This window comes from Podarcis cretensis (genome assembly GCF_951804945.1).
Source record: "Podarcis cretensis genome assembly, chromosome: 1".
Lineage (NCBI taxonomy): Eukaryota > Metazoa > Chordata > Lepidosauria > Squamata > Lacertidae > Podarcis > Podarcis cretensis.
Window position 1 is genome coordinate 103791503 of NC_137170.1, and position 18511 is coordinate 103810013.

The 18511-nt window shown below is 42.4% G+C and overlaps 1 long non-coding RNA gene across 1 annotated transcript in view; it reads right to left on the reverse strand.

Annotated features, from left to right (window-relative positions):
• Positions 1-18306, reverse strand: part of LOC307226516 — a 29112-nt gene extending 10806 nt beyond the window's left edge. Inside the window, exons 1-2 of the long non-coding RNA XR_013843479.1 lie at positions 18041-18306; positions 4737-4916 (exon numbers count right to left, since the gene is read on the reverse strand). This is a non-coding gene — a long non-coding RNA (uncharacterized lncRNA). The remainder of the gene's footprint in view (positions 1-4736; positions 4917-18040) is intronic.
• Positions 18307-18511: the final 205 nt, after the last annotated feature.

Genomic DNA, 18511 nt, shown 5'->3' on the forward strand with positions numbered 1-18511 from the left:
ACTTCCCCTACATTACAGTCCAGAAATCCTTCTCAGCATGTCCATTTTTTGTGTGGGAGAGAAGAGAAGTAAAGTCAAGATGAAATATTGGGAGTCACTCATCCTTTCCAGGTGTACATGTGCCAAGTAGTGCAATAATGATAGACTCCCAGCATTACAAAATAATGAAGAAATGTTTCAGTTTGGGAACTATGTCCCGTTTCTGTGGCATTCCTTATAGCAGTAATAAAACTTGTCACTCCTTTGGCCTCTTTGAACACAATGGGCAGCAATACCAAGGAGATGTGGAAAGCAGCTGAGGAAGCAGTTTACACCAGAAGCCTTAAATCCTGCTGTTGAGGAAAGTCTACTCTGCATGTAGAGAATTTGGGAGTGCTTTCTTCACATGGCTTATATGGTTGCGATTCTCCCGAAAGCCTCTCATTTAAAAAATGCAAGAAGGGTATGTCCTAAAATGATAACTCTTTACTTGCTTTAGTGTCCAGTGTCATAAACTACAAGCAAATTCATTTTTGGTGAATTATTGTTCCAAGCGCTTGGAATCAGCCATGCTGGGCTTTGCAATCAACTGATCTTTCTGGAATCCTCAACAATCCCAGTTTGCATGTCAACACAGACCTGAGGAAAGCTAAAAACATGAGTTTCTGATTCTGCTTCCCCAGCCTCTACAGGACATATTTCAGATCATCCGAGGCTCAGGACAGCAAAAATCCACAACTGCCTCTTGGTCAGAGGAAGTGAAGCACACTGTTCAAGCACACTGCTGCTTTCCCCATTTCTGGGCACAGTACTGATTGATTTCTGGTGCCAATAATGGTTTCTTGGAAATTATAGGAATCTGTATACCAACCCAAGGGTGCTGGAATGCCACCAGTCCATCAACGGGTTAAAGTTTGCCAAGACTGATGCCTCACACTATAGTTGTTTAAAACCTGAGGCAAGGAACCCTTCTGAGACTGTTTTATTATAACTTTTTTCAGATGCCAAAAGTGAAAGAGGTGATGTTAAAAGCAGCTCAAACTCTAAACTAGTTTGCCATTTTGGCAATGTGCACGTTTGTGAGTAAGCACTGTCAGAGGGCCAATTCTGAAAAAATAAAAAGTTTTTTTCTACCCTCCACAGGAGTGCTTCATTCCCACGGAGTAACACACATGGCTGTAAATCCACATGTATCTTTCAGGAATCTTCCATAAGCAGGAAACAGCAGGAGCCCAGTTTCCCGCTTTCCAAACCTTCTTTAAGAATCCATCTGGACTCTCAGGCTTTGCTAGCCCTGGCATTTCCTGCAAGCTTCTCCCCATAGGAATCATTCCAACAGAAATCCTGGGGAGAAACACATTATGTCGGGGGCAGTTTCAAGAACTTAACCAAGTGGCTGCCCTACACTTATTTCCCAAGAATGACCAGTTTTCCAACACATTGAATTGGCTATGATGAGGTCAACCGCATTTCTGCTAACAGTATCCAACTTTCAATATACGTGTGCCTGTTATTAGCTGTAGATCAATAGCTGGTGAGACATTTCTATGCTAGCTCTTAGTGTGGAACAAATCTCAGGAATACAGACTCCCGTAGTGGGCCTTTAGTCATGCCAAGAACTGGGGCCAGATGAAGAATATTCATGTGAAGAGACCCAGGGGTAGTGGAGGAATAATTTCCCCCAGGTGCTTCTTATTATGATCATCATCATCATCATTTAGAGATACTTTTTAAAAGAATGAGCTCTGTCTGTAAAAAGCACTTGAGGTTATTTCTGCCTGTTCAACTGTACTTTTGCAAAAATTGCACATGACAGATAATATTATGTGGGCTCTGCATATGATGAAACCAAGCATTTACCCTTCTCTTTGTGTTGAAAGGAAAAGCGAAATAACTGGGAGCTTTTGTCCTCCCTCACACTTTGTTGTGAGTCCAAAAAAAGGAAAAGATACCTGGGCTAGGATTTACTAAGGATTCCTCCATTAAAGAAGCAGCTTGTTCACACTAATAAAACAATTTTCAGATGTAAAACATTTCATATATAGCATTCCATTTGACCAACCACTAAATTCTTCAGAGAAAAATGAGTCCCTATTCTGTCTGCTTGTTTCACTGACAGATTCCTGTTGTCCAAGGTAGCCCCTTTATTGTAAAACCATGTAGTCATTTTTATTCTGGAAGAGTGTTCTTTCATCTTGAAAAGCTTCAGCCTAAAGAGGCCTAAACAGTGCTACAAGGTTCCTGCTTCAACCTGCCTGGAGCCCTGATCAGGATTATTCATTTTAGGAGCATTATGTAACAGATTCCACGGCCATGGAATTAATCTAGGTTTGCAAATAGCCACTTGCCTATGACGGGCTTCCAGGCAATTAAATAGGAAAGCTCTTCAAGAGCCACAAAAAACTGAAGATCAGTGTGTGTGGGACAAGCAGGAAAGTTTTTTGTTTTTTTAAAAAATGGGCCAGTAACTGTGAGTTGTTATTTGCAAGGCTGCATTAGACATTCAGGACCAATCTGCTTTTGTTCCATTCAACTTCCTTCTTATTATAATGTAAAAAAGAAAAGCTGGCTGTGAGCTGCATTTGAAGGATTTTGCTATTCAGTACCTTACGCCTGGAGTTAATTACTGTCCCATACCACCCAGTGTTTATTCTCCTCTCACCTTCAGTCTCTTCATGGCCTAAAGGGAATAGCAGAAACTTTCCTGATTAAGGTTTGTTTTGATACTTGTAAGTTAATATTCAGATGCTAAGCCACGAAAGGGGAAGAGGGACATCCCAAGAGGATTTTCTTATTACAGCTGTCAGTTGAGAAACCTATTGGGTAGGGGGGGTGTATGTGTGTTCATGCATGAACACACGTGTGTCCTAACAACTACCTTTCCACAACTGAATGTTTGCTGGTGGTACTTGGGAAGATCAGTAAGGAGTACAGTTGCCAGACTGTGATATTCTCTAACACCATACACATAGACAGACATGTGTCTTTGTGTTTGTTTTGGGGTGTGTGTGTGTGTGTGTGTGTGTGTGTGTGTGTGTATGCAGGTCTGACTTTGCCTTTTCCAGAGCACATGGGCAGATCCTTCCAGAAGTTATGCTCAACGTGTGTATGGAGTGGAATCAAGAGCAGGGGCCATGATCCTACTACAGCTCTGCACATCTTAACTGGAAAATGTGTAGAGTTGTTATGTTAAAAACATGTACTAAACGATATCTGAAGTAGTACACTAACTTGCGTGGTTTGCTATTTCATGCTTCCCCCAATGTTTTGTTTTATTTTTGGTATGCCAGTACATAACACGAAAATACAGAGGGATTAAATAACTACACATTTCAACAATTGCATTCCTTTTGTATTAGAAACGAAGCTGCAAGCTACACCCTAGCTGGTAAAATGGAAGGTGGGTGGCAGACTGTATTGTCAGATTTGCTATGTAACACACAGGACTCCTTCCCTGTCTTCCTGCTTTTTCTCCATTGCCATTGTCATACTTATTCAGTCAAAAAGGTGCATGTGAAAACCATTATGCATTGACCCTGGTTGTATAATTGAAACCCCATGTAAAATTGAGAAATTGGCAGTGAATGTGGGGCATTGCGCATCAGATTTTACACACATACTACCCACTCAAATAGCATGCAAATCTGGGGATGCCCAGCTACTTCAGAGGATAGTTACAGAGGGTGCAGAGGAAAGAAAGGTGCAGTCTCTCTCTCAACCCCACAATCCCATGCTTAGGACAGCAATCCGCACAAGTACCGTATTTTTCGCCCTATAGGAAGCACTTTCTCCCCTCCAAAAATGAAGGCGAAATGTGTGTGCGTCCTATGGGGCGAATGCAGGCTTTCGGTGAAGCCTGGAGAGCGAGAGGGGTCGGTGCACACCGACCCCTCTCACTCTCCAGGCTTCGCGGACCTCTCCGCAAGCAGCGGGAGCGCTCCCGCTGCTTGTGGAGAGTTGCCTGCGTGCTGAAGCCAGCGCGCGCTGAGCTCAGCGCGTCCAGGCTTCGCGGACCTCTCAGCAAGCAGCGGGAGCCAGCGCTGGGCTCCCACAGCTTGCAGAGAGCTGCCTGTTTGGGGGCTTGGGGTCGGGGGAAGCTCGCACGGGCCTCCCCCGCCCCAGCCCCACGCCTGGGGGGGGGGAATAATTTTTTCCCTTTATTTCCCCCCAAAAAAACTAGGTGCGCCTTATGGGACGGTGCATCCTATAGGGTGAAAAATACGGTATATTATCCTATCTGGTCCATTGTAGTAAAGAAAACTATACTATTGGGGCTCTGAAATAGTGGCTTGGAGTTGGAGGAAGATTCTTAAGTAGTGCCTTACATGAAGTTTGAACTGCAACTCCCATCAGCCCTATCCGGCATGGCCAATGGTCAGGGGATGATGGGAAGGTAAAGCATGTGGAAGGTATCAAGTTGGGGAAGTCAACCCTAGCATATGGCATTCAGAAGTATGCTGTCTCTGCTTTTGGAGATTACATTCAGCTGTTCTGGCTAACAGCAGCAAATAGATCTGACTTCCTCAACCTAGTGTCCTCCACATGTTGGACCACAGCTCTTACCAGTTCTGGTCAGCATGGCCAACTGTCAAAGGTGATAAGACCTGTAGTTCAAAACATCAGCAGGACACCAAAACTTCAGGCTGAGGGAGGCTGTAACAGACCTATGCTGTCTGAATTTGTTTTATCTCCTTTAATCTGAGCTAGGTTTCTGGGGGCATCTGGGCAAGTTACTCTCATTGCCCACTCAAGCCTACCTTCACTCAAAAGAAAGAGCACCCAACAGCTGATTTGCACTGCAGGAATGCTTTCACTTCATAATTTGATTCTGAAGTTTTGATTTCACAGCTTCAGTCCTTTCTTGGCAGTGGTGACAGTGGAACAAATGTTTTGCAGTAGTAGCTGTATCCTTGTTTGGAATGCTTTCAGAAGAGATCCTGTGAGAAGTCCGAGGGGGGGGGATGGGAAGACATTAGTTTATATTTAGTACTGGAGCTGTGCAGAAGTGGACTCTCAAAAGTCTCCATCCTATTTGCAGGCAAAGAATCGGCAGGCACCATTTCACCAAATTCTCCAGCCCTACCTGGAAAAACTGGGGGTTGAACCTGGGACCTTCTGCATGCAAGCAGATGCTCTACCATAGAGCTATAACCTGTTTCAAAATGCTAAAGTCCTAGTTCCATATGCTAAAGTCTGCAATAGACAGAATGTGACAGAATGGCTGAGCATGGACGCTGGAAGGAAAAGGACTTCTAGTGCAAAGTTCACCATTGCTCCACAGTACTGTCACACAGGCCAGAATTCACATTAACATAACTTTCCTGTACTAGGTTGAGGCACTTGATTTTGGGCAGGAAGAAGGATAAAAATTCCCTGTGTTAGTCTGTTCCCTTCACAGACGCCAACTCTATAAGGCTGAGGGGTCTTCAGCCCCCTCCACATCTGTTAGGCCAGGGCTGAGGGGCCTCCTTCCAACTATCAGCTTCCTCCTGATGTGACAGTCACACATGCTGAGGGGGCAGAGGAGGCCGAGCACGGGCCTCTTGAGTTGGAGGCAACCATATACCTGAACCCCCAAAGCCTGGAGTGGTGGCAAAAGGAAAGCTCCCCTTCCTGTCAATGCTGCTGCGGCATCTCTGCCTCTGCCGCACCTCCCAGTCCAGCCTCCGGGGCAGGGTGAGTGGGGACTACAAGTCCCATCATGCCTCGCCCCAGTCTGAGCTCACTTCCTCCACAGGGCCAGTCACGCTCAGCCTCCTCCCGCTTTCGGCATCCTCCCAATGCAACAGCCAAACGTGTTATAGGTGCATGCCGGGGTTCCCCAATGTTGGGCACAACTCGGCACCTCTGGTTCCCTTACAGCTTTATCCTCCATACCCAGTCATACTTTTCATGGCTTCCCATTCTTCCTGCTAGAAGAAGTGTTTGTGTTTGGGCGATATCCATTGTTTCAGGTTGGTTTGCAGGAAAACCAGGAACCAAATTGGACAACTCGTGTGTGCAGGAAGAGACGTTTGCTTTCCTGTTTACAGATATGGTGCATCAATCAGTCTGTGCTGTTCACTGTTATGCCAGCCATGGGAATCCTGAACCAGGCTTGGCCTGTTACTTAATGTGAGCATGATTTATGGGCTTACAAGGTCCAAATTAAGATACCCTAGCCTAGCATCAATGCCAGCACAAGGGCCAATGTGGAAGTTCCCTGAAACTAGTTTATGGCAGGAAAAGTGTGTGTGTGTGTATGAAATCCTTCTCAAAGTTACTTGTAGTTGTTTTCACTCCATGCAAATGGGAGCACACAACATGAATTATTCCAAAAACAGAAAAGAACAGCATTAAAAGAATGGAGCCATCAGGGAAAAGTCAAATCCAGGACACAACTAAGAGCAGCCACAGAAGGCAGGGAGTAACATCAACAGCAACATATTAACAGGGAAATTGGGTTATTTCAAAGGGAATAGGAAATGAAAAACTGACCTAAAATATTTCTCAACTACAAGAAATTATTTTGGAATTGGACTTCTACTCAGGATTTTGTAGAAATTGATCAAGATTTTTCGTAGTCAATTTCTTCACATGTGTGAGTCTTTGGCACTGTTAATGCTAAGGTTGAAGACACCCCTCTATTAATCTACATTAATTGGCTTTTGTGCAGATGCTGCTGCTGATTAGGCTGGTGGCTGAAGTAACTTATTTGGCTCCCCCGTTTCTGCAATGGGAAGCTGATGGCATTGTACTGTTTTAATGACTCAGTTGTTTCCACCCATGGTACTTCACAGTTGACGGAAGACTCCATCAGAGGCAGAGATTGCATTACTCTAGACTGCTTTGGCCTGCTTGTAGCAGTTGTGTTGGTTGCAGAAGTGGCCACTGGAGAGGACAGTGGTTGGCCTCTCTCGTAGTAAAAAGGAGACCAATTGGGTTGATCTCCTTTCTGGTTTGGAGCTTGCCTCTTGGTGGGAATGTCTTGCCCACATGAGGTTTGATTACATTCTCAGTCAAAGGATTGAAAGACTGAAAGGAAGCCATGCTGATCTATTGAGGTCCACCAACCTCAGTTATGTATACAAAAGCGGGATCTTATAGTTTCACCTGCTTAGTTTGCATATTGGGAAGAAACAAGCTGTGCCACAAGGGGGAAAAAATCTGTTGGGAAGGTTGCTACTGCTCACCGGAAGGCAAGGAGTGGGGCAGCGGCAAGGTCAATGCTGTGTAAATACAGTGGCAGGAGTGCCAGACTGGCACCACCAGTGTGTTTGCACCACATTGATTTCACTGCTGCCTCACTCCTTCTCTCCAGGGGACATGACTGACATGACTGACCAAAGTGGTGCCTCATTACATAGCCTGCTATTGGATTGCAGGGAGTAGCTTCATTGCTATGAGAAGCCAACAAATGCAGAATATTCTGCTGGGGGTAATTCAGCAATCATAAATTTGCTGTGCCATATTTGAAAAGGAAAATATCAATGATTTATAAGTGCAGGGCAGCATTCAACTAAGTTTTATTCAAAGTTAAACCTACTGAAATTAATGGACGTGTCTGAGGGCCATTGATTTCAGTGAGTCTGAGGAAAACTTTACTGAATCCCATCATAGTAGTTTAAAAACGTTGTGTTCCTGATACTCTATTTACAGTAGGTAAATTATGTCATGTGACAAAGGTCTTTGAGAGTAGAAGCAGTAAAGTGTTGGGAAATGCTGAAAAGTGCAGATTCATTCTTCTAGCTGACTCACTCTGACTCATTCCTTATACAGACATTGTTTCAATTACAGGAAGTCACATGGAGCAAGGAAGGATAAATACATGGGCTCAGTGTGCTCTTCTTTTTACTTTGCTCTCTTCCATTATTGCTTGTACAGTGTTTGTAAAGAAGTCTGTTTGCCTCAATAAAGTTTTTCTTTTTTACTGTGAATTTTGACTCTGTGTTTGACTTCGCTGCGCTACAGATTAATCCTTAACAGGCAAACGCAGAACATCATGTTGGTGGTGGTGGTGGGGGGGGGAGAGCAATATCACTGCATGTAGGATTTTGTATGAAGATTCTTTAGCCCAGGCCCTAGACAAATAGAAGATACAGTATGGATTTTGAATAGGTTCTGTGACCAAAGGGCCTATAAGTGCATAGAGGTTGCAGCAGGGCCCCAATCCTCCATCCATGCCTTTCTTCATATCAGAAGAAATAAGCGAACAGGGCTTATGTTTATATATAATGATGTACAGAAGGCAAAGGGGCTAAATTGCTCTGTTATCCTAAAAGTTCATTGCTCCCAAACAGCTTTTTTTTTTTTTTTATAATAATTTTTATTAATTTTCCACACATATAATAAAGAACAGTGTAAAACAATATAACTTCATGCTCATCGGTTCATACCCTTCCTTCTTTGACTTCCCCATACCTCCCCATCCCTGCATCCTTGTTTAATAATTCTTTAGCAACCCTTAAGTCCATTGTCTTAGTTCCCTTTCATAAAAGTTTCTTAAGTTTTTTTGTTTACTGCTGCAATTCTTTACTTCTTACCCCCTGACATCTTAACATTCCTCAATTTTGCAATTATTTTTAAGATATATTTTGAAATGCTCCCAAACAGCTTTTAGTCTAGTCTGTAGATAGCTTCTTAGCAAAACCTTCTGTGAAGTATTTGAAAAATGAAAACCAATGGGCATTTTTACGTTTTAAAAAAGTTTAGATAAATGTTTGAAAGTGTTTGTATTTTCATTGCAGAATTACTTCCATAGGAGGTATGAGCACAAAAGCACCATATAAAAGCACACAAACTGTGGAATATAGAAACTATATAACAGAGAAACCCAGACATATGTACCAGACACTACAGCTACAATTAAGGACATTACCCATTCCTCCCTCTAGATCATTGAATTAATCCTCCCCTTTAATTGGCTTGGATATAGGAAGAAATAGATTATGGAATATGAGATCTGTTTCCCAAAGATGAGCCCCAAAATGTGTTTCCAGTAAAACAGATTTACAATTCTACTGTCCATCTCAAAAAGTACCACAGAACAGTGTTATCCAGTGGCCAGATGTTAACTTAAAGTGCACATTGTTTGGGGAAAAAAGCTAATTAACAACTTATTAATTGGATCGAAAGTCTGAAACTGTTGTACTTCTAGCAAATACATAATTTTCTTCAAGTATTATTAAAGCGTTTTTGTTGTACCTATTAAAGATTCTTGTCTCTAAGTTAATTTCATTATGCTAATAAGCTATCATCGTTACAGAACCTACGCTTTGATCCATGTTAATTGTCGTGATCTTCAAAGACAAAGTCACCACTTACTTTAAATGAATTTTACATCTTTTTAAAGAATCACACGGAAATTAGGGGAAGTAATTAATTTTTTATTATGTGTCTCAATATTTTTAAAGGAGGAAGTCAATGGTATTGGCTAGGATTCATTTTAACATTTAACTAGGGAAAACAGCATGAGGCAAAAAAACGTTCAGATGCAAAAGATTAAAGAAAATTTGAAACTGGGACCTAATTTGTCTTGATAAACTTTGGTGTTTAATATGCTTCTTTTGTTCTCAGTGTGAAACTGCAGGGTTTTGATTTGTATAAACTTTTTGAAGAATTAATTCTTTCTAATTTTATTCCTTTCTTTGCTTTCCTTTACAGTAAGACAGAGAAGATGACCTTCAAACCAAAACACTTTAAAAGATCTACAAAACGTGCAAGGTTAAATCTATTAGTGGCCTGAGGTTAGCTATTATACACTTACAAAAAGTGTGTATTTAGTGGGTTGAAACTTTGGACATATGATAACAAAACAGGGGTGGGGAGAGAATCCTTATGGATTGTAAGTACTGCTGAGATTATCCCTCAGAACACAGAGATCATCATATGTACCAATTGGGGGGAAAAAATCTTCATTTCAGGAACTGGAACAAGAATCACAGCTGCAGTGGTAGCATATTGAGTTTGAACTAAGTGCATATAATTTCACACATGCACACACACAGAAGCCTAGGGGAAGTAAACAAGTGTACATGCTACATTTAATTCCAAATACAGACAAGATCAAACCAAGATCTATGGTGTTTATCCCTGTCAGAAAGTGGGGGTTGATTATAGCACAATTATCCAGAGGTACATGTTTGCAAGCATATCACATAACACAGATCTGAAAGGTATGGGGTTATGGATTATATATTTAAAGCATAGATATTAATATCAGTGTATAATAGCAAAAAAAAAAAAAAGATTTGGGGCCTTTTAAAACATAAAAATCTAGGTAGAAGAGGAAAGAGTTTAAATACTTGCAAGCAGTAATGAAAATCAAAAGCCAGATTACCTACTTCCAATTTAAGCTTCCTAGTAAGCATCAGGTTTAAACTGAACCTATACAAGTAGGATTTCTGCAATCCACTGGACAGGTGGTGAGCTCATTGCAAGGATTTCTCAGTATTAACATTGGACTCATTTGGGCTAACACCAGGCATCAGTGACCCTCATCTGGATTTAACACATGACCTGGCAATCCAGGGCATATTATAAGCTAACCACTATACCATCATTGTTTTTTGAAGGCATTGACTCTTTTAATATGACTTCACGGTAATTTGTGCTTTTTTCTAGAAGCAAATGTTATTATATGAATGAGGTCTGTTAAGGTGACTAGACTCCCAGATGCCAGCCACAAAAGAAAATCCTCTCGGTCGTCAAAACTACAGTGGTACCTCAGGTTACTTACACTTCAGGTTACATACGCTTCAGGTTACAGACTCTGCTAACCCAGAAATAGTGCTTCAGGTTAAGAACTTTGCTTCAGGATGAGAACAGAAATTGTGTGGTGGTGGTGCGGCGGCAGCAGGAGCCCCATTAGCTAAAGTGGTGCTTCAGGTTAAGAACAGTTTCAGGTTAAGTATGGACCTCTGGAACGAATTACCGGTAAGTACTTAACCTGAGGTACCACTGTACAAGCAAGTCCTGCAACAAAATGTTTCATTATGGGGCACTCCTACAACTGGTTCTGGCCATTCATGCCCTTCTCTAGGAAACTCCAGTTCCACCCACTCCTAGTTTTCCATATTTTGCCTTCTATCCAAGAGATATTCAGCATTCAGTGCTCATTGGACCAGGGGTAGGCAACCTAAGGCCCGGGGCCGGATGTGGCCCATTCGCCTTCTAAATCTGGCCTGTGGACAGTCCCGGAATCAGTGTGTTTTTACATGAGTAGAATGTATCCTTTTATTTAAAATGCATCTCTGGGTTATTTGTGGGGCATAGGAATTCATTCATTATAATTTCCCCCAAAAAATATAGTCCGGCCCACCCCATGGTCTGAGGGATGGTGGACCAGCCCACGGCTGAAAAAGGTTGCTGACCCCTGCATTGGACCCTCTTTCCACCTAACAATATTAGTACTTCTGCAACTTGGATTTCCCATGAGCATGCTGGCATCTGCTCTTGTTCCTCGATGCCCACCCCTGCCTATAATCCTTCCAGTACTCATTAGCTGGTAAAGGTAAAGGGACCCCTGACCATTAGGTCCAGTCATGACCGACTCTGGGGTTACAGCGCTCATCTCGCTTTATTGGCTGAGAAAGCCGGCATACATGTGGCCAGCATGACTAAGCCGCTTCTGGCGAACCAGAGCAGTGCACAGAAACGCCATTTACCTTCCCGCCAGAGTAGTACCTATTCATCTACTTGCACTTTGACGTGCTTTCGAACTGCTAGGTTGGCAGGAGCAGGAACCGAGCAACAGGAGCTCACCCCGTCGCGGGGATTCGAACCGCCAACCTTCTGATCGGCAAGCCCTAGGTTCTGGGTTTAACCCACAGTGCCACCCGCATCTCATGTAAAATGATAACTGTGGGGATTATTTTGCTGACAGGGAAGGATTGTGTAGATCCTGAATGCCCAGCATTCTACATGTTCATCAGAACTCATGATCTGTGGCCAAGAGATACAACACACTGGGGCACCTGCACATCACATTTGTGGCTTTCTCTCTTAGGAGCGCAGAGAACCTTACATTTGACAAGGAGTTTAGGAGATTCAGCATAGAAACAGTAAAACCAGAAAATTATGCACTCTCCTGCCCAATCTCCAACTGGTGATATTTTCCAAAAAGTTTTTTTTATTTGTGGTAAGAAAATGTTCAAATACAAAATAGAACAACTCAACAATGATGAGACATACCATGTCATGGAAGATCACTCCAGAGAAGAGAACATCTAAGGTTCTCTTCTTGGGTGTGTTAAATGGCTGGGGATATTTTGATGACTTCAGATTTGTGGTAGAAGTTTAAATCAGTTGCTGGAACTTCAGGGGAAAGCTGCTCTTGAATCTCTTGGGGTTGTTGCATGCGCTGCAGAGGCACACACTGCCAATAGCACCTGAGAGCTCAAAGGTAGCAATATTGTACCATGTGCAAATAATTACATTTTGAAATCACCACGCAAAACAAATGTGTCTTTTCCCCCCTTGCATATATCTGATCAGCTATATTTGTCAGCATGTCCGTATGTTGGTGTAGATGGTATGAGCATGCATATATAAAAATGAAAATATCTTTTCTCTCCCTGCGCTCCTTTGCTGTCCCACCCAGTAGGAGATTATGAAATGCTGGGGTTAACTGTCAGATGCTTTACTCTTCTAAAAACCTTTGCTTTTTAAACTAAATGCTTGCTTATCTTTTTAATTTAACATAGTCCCACATTTCTTCTTTGAAGTAATTTTGGGCTATCTGATAACATATAATGGAAAACATGTTTATGTCTTCAACCAGTTCATGTTGCATATTTCAAATGCTTAGAACAACAATTTTCAGAAGCTTTCATTAAGGTTAATTTTTTAAAAAAACTACATTAAATACGAACAGATTTTCTCACAAACAAAATGCAATGTGTATTTAACAGACTTATATTTGATAAACTACCTCATATAAATGCAAATTTTTGACTTTGTGCCAGAACCAGGTGGTACGGAAAATATTTCTATTAAACAAATAATGCTGGGTGAGCAAACTCAAAAGTTATGGTTTACTACACTAAGGAAAGAAAGAAAGAAAGAAAGAAAGAAAGAAAGAAAGAAAGAAACATGCTTTTACTCAGGTTACATAGATTTTGTCTCCAGGTATCCCCATGCTTCAAAAATAAATAAAGTGAGGTGAAAGAAGCACAAAATGAGATGTGGACCTCTGCTGTGAAGTGTGTGTATATGCAAATGCCCACGTGTGTGTGTGTGTGTGTGTGCCTGTGTGTGTGTGTGTGCCTGTGTGTGTGTGTGTGTGTGTGTGTGCACGCACACACACACACACACACACACACACACACACAATCTAGACTCTTGAGCAAAACTGAAACTATTTCTGGTATCCTACATAATTATTGATCTGCTCTGTGGGGCCCTAATTCTTCCTAGGAGATAAGCAAACAAAACTTTCATATGGGAAGAAGTGAGTTTCAGATCCACTCAGTTGCACCCCAAAAGCCAACCTGGAGATTTTTCTTTACAATGTATTCTAAAGATGTCTAGGCTTATACAGCAAGTATTTAAACTTTTTTCCCCCTTTTTTTTAAAGAGATGGAAAACTAAAGTACTTGGATATCTAGCGTATCTCACTGGCAGAGAAGTTATGTCCTTTTAAAAAATCTTCTACCTCTTGTTGATTTGTGAGAGTTGGAAAATTTGCACGATGGGATAATATGCTTGGATAATCCAGATAAATCAATGGAAATAAAAGGTGACCACTGTCCCACACAAGGCGACCCACCAAAAGGCAGGTCTCTATATTGGAGCTAATGAGGTTCAGAGTGTAGCTTAAATGAAATGGTTTCAATATTAAACTGGCAAAGACCACCACACACAAAACAAGCAGGAACACCTTAATTCATTATTGTTTCAGAGGATGCTGTTTTCGTACATCCACACTCTCAGTGTCTGCCAAGTTACAAATGTCACATGAAACGATCCATAAAACCTAGCTAAACTGGCCTAGATTTTGGATTTAATGAAAGCAGACAGTATGAAAAAAATTAGCTATTGGAAGTGAAAGAAACCTAACCTGATGATTAAATATAAATAAGCTCTGAATTAATACAATTACATTAAAATGGTTGTTACTGGCTACACACACACATACATCTGCACTCCTCAAGAGATACCCCTTCTTTACCAAGTATAGAATTTTATTGTGAAAGACTGTTTTGTGTAGGAACAAAAATGACTGGAACCAGCTTCAGTTTATAGCTCTATCAGTCATTCTTCCCTCATGAGATTACCATCACATGTGGAGAAGAGAGTGGGCCATGCTCACTGGCCCCACTCCACTATCAAGTGCCCTCAAGGCCCCCAGGCATTATGGGAAAGTCTGAAGTGTGCCCCTGTCTCTGGCACTGCTGTGCAACCAGGTTGGGCACTGACTGAGAGCTCAACAGAGTCCCACGCTGGCCCAAGCCAGCTGTATCACTCCAGCATCCCCCTTGCTGGACTTCCAGGCAGCCATGTGGGTGGGGCATTTGCTTTGGGTAAATTAAAGTGGCAGGTGGCTAACATGGATGGGAGTTGAGCTTGGATCCTGTTCAAAAGTGACACTGCCTTCTACCCATCACTAAAACAGTCACCCAGGGGTGCACTTGTTGTTGTTTAGTCGTTTAGTCGTGTCCGACTCTTCGTGACCCCATGGACCAGAGCACGCCAGGCACTCCTGTCTTCCACTGCCTCCCGCAGTTTGGTCAGACTCATGTTTGTAGCTTCGAGAACACTGTCCAACCATCTCGTCTTCTGTCGTCCCCTTCTCCTTGTGCCATCCATCTTTCCCAGCATCATGGTCTTTTCCAGGGAGTCTTCTCTTCTCATGAGGTGGTCAAAGTATTGCAGCCTCACCTTCATGATCTGTCCTTCCAGTGAACACTCAGGGCTGATTTCCTTAAGAATGGATAGGTTTGATCTTCTTGCAGTCCATGGGACTCTCGAGTCTCCTCCAGCACCATAATTCAAAAGCATCAATTCTTCGGCGATCAGCTTTCTTTATGGTCCAGCTCTCACTTCCATACATCACTACTGGGAAAACCATGGCTTTAACTATACGGACCTTTGTTGGTAAGGTGATGTCTCTGCTTTTTTGCACTTAGGAGGGCACTAAGTGGTGGTGGTGTTATTGCTGCCATGGAAGTATCAGCAGAACAAAAAATAGATGGCACCGAAAATATGATGTCTGTTGGGATGGTGTGGGCCCATTGATGGCACTGTGTCAAAGGCCCCCTGAAACCTGGTGCTGGCAGTGCCTGTTGTTATGTGAGTTGTATTGCCTGTGAAGCACTAAAGAGCTGTGGGCTGTTTTGTTGTTGCCAAACAGAGCAGTAAAAATTTACTACCCACCCACAGCCCTCTCTTTGCTTTAGTTTTTTAAAAAGAACCTCAGACCTCTTCAGAACTTGTCAGGCAGCATTCTAGACAGCCAGCTTGCATTGTAAGGTATTTCAGGTACCAATAAACGCCTATTGGAATACCTGTAAAGGACTATCAGAGGACACAAACAAATTAATAATTATAATAACAATAATAATAGGGCTGGTGTGAAGCTACAGAGTTAAAAAACCCCCCTCAAAAGTAGAAGCAACAATATGTACTACTCAGCTGCCTCCTAATTATTATAAGGGAAAAAAGAGACAAACCCCTGTTTCCCTCCCCCATAAGGAAAATAAATCATGTTTACTTCGCTCAACCAAAAGCTCCTGGACCTGTTTGTCTGCAATTTGTCAGACATAATCAACTCTGGAGGGGCTCCTATACTTGTGAGTTTCATTCACTTTAGCCATGTTTTTAGATTTTTCCATTAATAGCCTTGTTTTATACAGGTTCACTCAGAACCCAAAACGCAAACTGAAGTGGAGAGAGCACAGAGCAACTCAGAAATATATTAGATTTAAAACACACATACACTGTGCAGACACAAGGCAATGCTGGAGTCCATGCCCACCCCTAGTACTTATTTATACCTTGCACTGCACATGACCCATCCCCATCAGATGCATTTATCACATTTAATAGGGCCTGGGTGTACATTTTTCTGCATCACATGATGGTCACTCTTGAAATAGTGCAAAAGAGTATTCAGAAATGTAGCACTGGATTTCATCCAGCAAAACGTCTAGAACTATAATTTTAACAGAGGTTTTCTAGCAATTTGCACTAGTGGGGATGATAATCAAACAATAATTTTAAGATTAAAAAATAATAATCTGTTATGCACCTGTTATGCGCACATCCTTCCAAGTTGCATCTGGGACAAGTTCTACCCTAACTTTACCCCTGGTCCTCGGGAATGAGATAAGAGCTCTGGACTGAATACCCTAATGACTGGACATACCCTTATTTAATTTCAACTGTAAACAGCTGGATTGATAAATGCCACAGCTAGTGACTTTGGCTTTGTTTGGACAGAAATCTACCAAAACAGTCACAATGTCGGAAAGATGCTATTAACCAGAGTTATCTGGTCTCCTTGAAGTAACAGAGAAACTCGTCCAGTTTCAACAATAAGTGGTTAGACTTCTTGGCGTCCTTTACATCCCAGTGGTTTCCATTTTCCTTTGAAACACCTTTCATTCACATACCTGGCCATCATGTCTTCTCCCCTTTTCAATATGTGCATTTTATTTTCCCACGCTGCACTTAACCATTTTTGTTTCTTGTTTTTCCAAGTCTGAGCTACTCCTTATTGTATGCTGCTGCTTGTTAAAGGTTTCCTAGGGCTGAAGGGGATCAGAAAGTTTTGAAAGTTATTTTAACAAGCTAGCCCTCTGCAATATGTGGTTGGCCTCTACCAAGTATCACAAATTATTTGTGTTAGACAAATCTCTTGTCGCTCTAATGATCACATGGGGGTGGGTGGGGGGGTGGGAGAGAAGACTCCAGCATGTGATGCAATCAGAAGCAAAAAGACAACTTTTAAATGAAATCACTTGCTGTATGCCACTAGATGGCAAATTCTAAAGCTGGCACCACAGATAATTTAAAGGATTAGCCATTTTACAGCTTTGTTTAAAGTGGAGATATACAGATACATATACACATACCTCAAGTTCCTAACACATTTATTTAAATACTACACAGGGCGATATATGTATTTCAGAGATCCTTTATTCGAAACGCTTTATTAGAGACACAAACTGTGGCAGTGAGGATCTATGCCACAACATTTCAGTTGAATATGACATGCAGTGTAAATTAATAATGCAGTCTTCTTCAGTAAAACAATAAAAGCTCTACTGAGTTAAAACTTGTTTGCAAATAAGCAGCATAGTGAACAGAAGATTTAAACTAGCTTCAGAGCATACACAGAGTACAGGCTTCACTTCTGAGTCAGGTTCCATATACACACATTGACTCCACTGTAACTCATGGCTCCACAGAGTCTCCAAACCAAGGGCTGGCAAAGTTTTTGTGGCTTGGAGCTGTTCACGGTCCCGCAGATGCTGGGGTGGGCCAGAGTGTGTGCGCATGCATGCACGCATGTGCAAATGCTATTTCCAGTGCTCCTTCCAGGATGGAGGAGGTGTCCGCAGCTTCCCATTGGCTGCAGGAGAGTCTACCGAGCCGGTGGCGGGGGTCTATGGGCCGGTTAAACGACCCCCATGGGTCACTTGTGGTCCATGGACCTTAGGTTGCTGACCCCTGCTCCAAGCTATCTCCAAACTGACAGGCTCCAAACTGTCTGCCTGCAAGCAGATACATTTATACAGAGAATGAGTCATCTTCAAGATGAGTCACAGTGATTCAGCATAGAGAGTGATAGTGCAGCTTTACAGCATTTCTCAACATTTCCAGACTGCTTTACTGCTGCCTTTACTGCTTCTGCTCTCAAAGACCTTTGTCACATGACAGAATACTCAGTGAATACTTCCCCCTTCTTCCTTAGGTATGGTTCACACATGCATGTACATTCGTTGGTTGATTGATGGGCTGGGCGACATTTTTCAGCCTAAAGTCGATTTTCCATCACAAGCCCTCTTCTTGGGGCTGTATGACAGTAGGGAGTGGTACCTGAGGCAAAAGAGGATAGGGGAATGAATGTGACGCTTACCTTTGTACAGTTGGCTGCATTCTCCCCACATGAAAGCCAGAGATTTCCACATGCCAACCTGAAAGAGGATCAAAGGCAACAGTAGTAAGCCTGTGAAATAGCTGCATGCAGCAAAACTGAAACCGTCTGGAACACATTTCGTACATAGACCATCAAAGCCCTAAAACTAAAATCCAGATCCTAAAGGGGAATTTAGATCTTAGGGACCTCAGTGGGTAGAATCCTGTGTATAGCTAAGGCCCTTGAAATGGGTGCAGTGTGGACCACTATTGACACAGAAGGATTATTTCCCCCCACTGCAGATTCCAAGGGCCAAGAGAATGAGGCACAGAATCCATTGTGCTCTCATCAAACAGGTTCCAGATGGAAGACCTGTCGTCCTGCACATGGAAAGACAAAAATGTTCCTGATTCTGTAGCACGTTCAGAGCACTTAATCACAGGAGTGGATGTAGCATTTTCACTCAGAAGT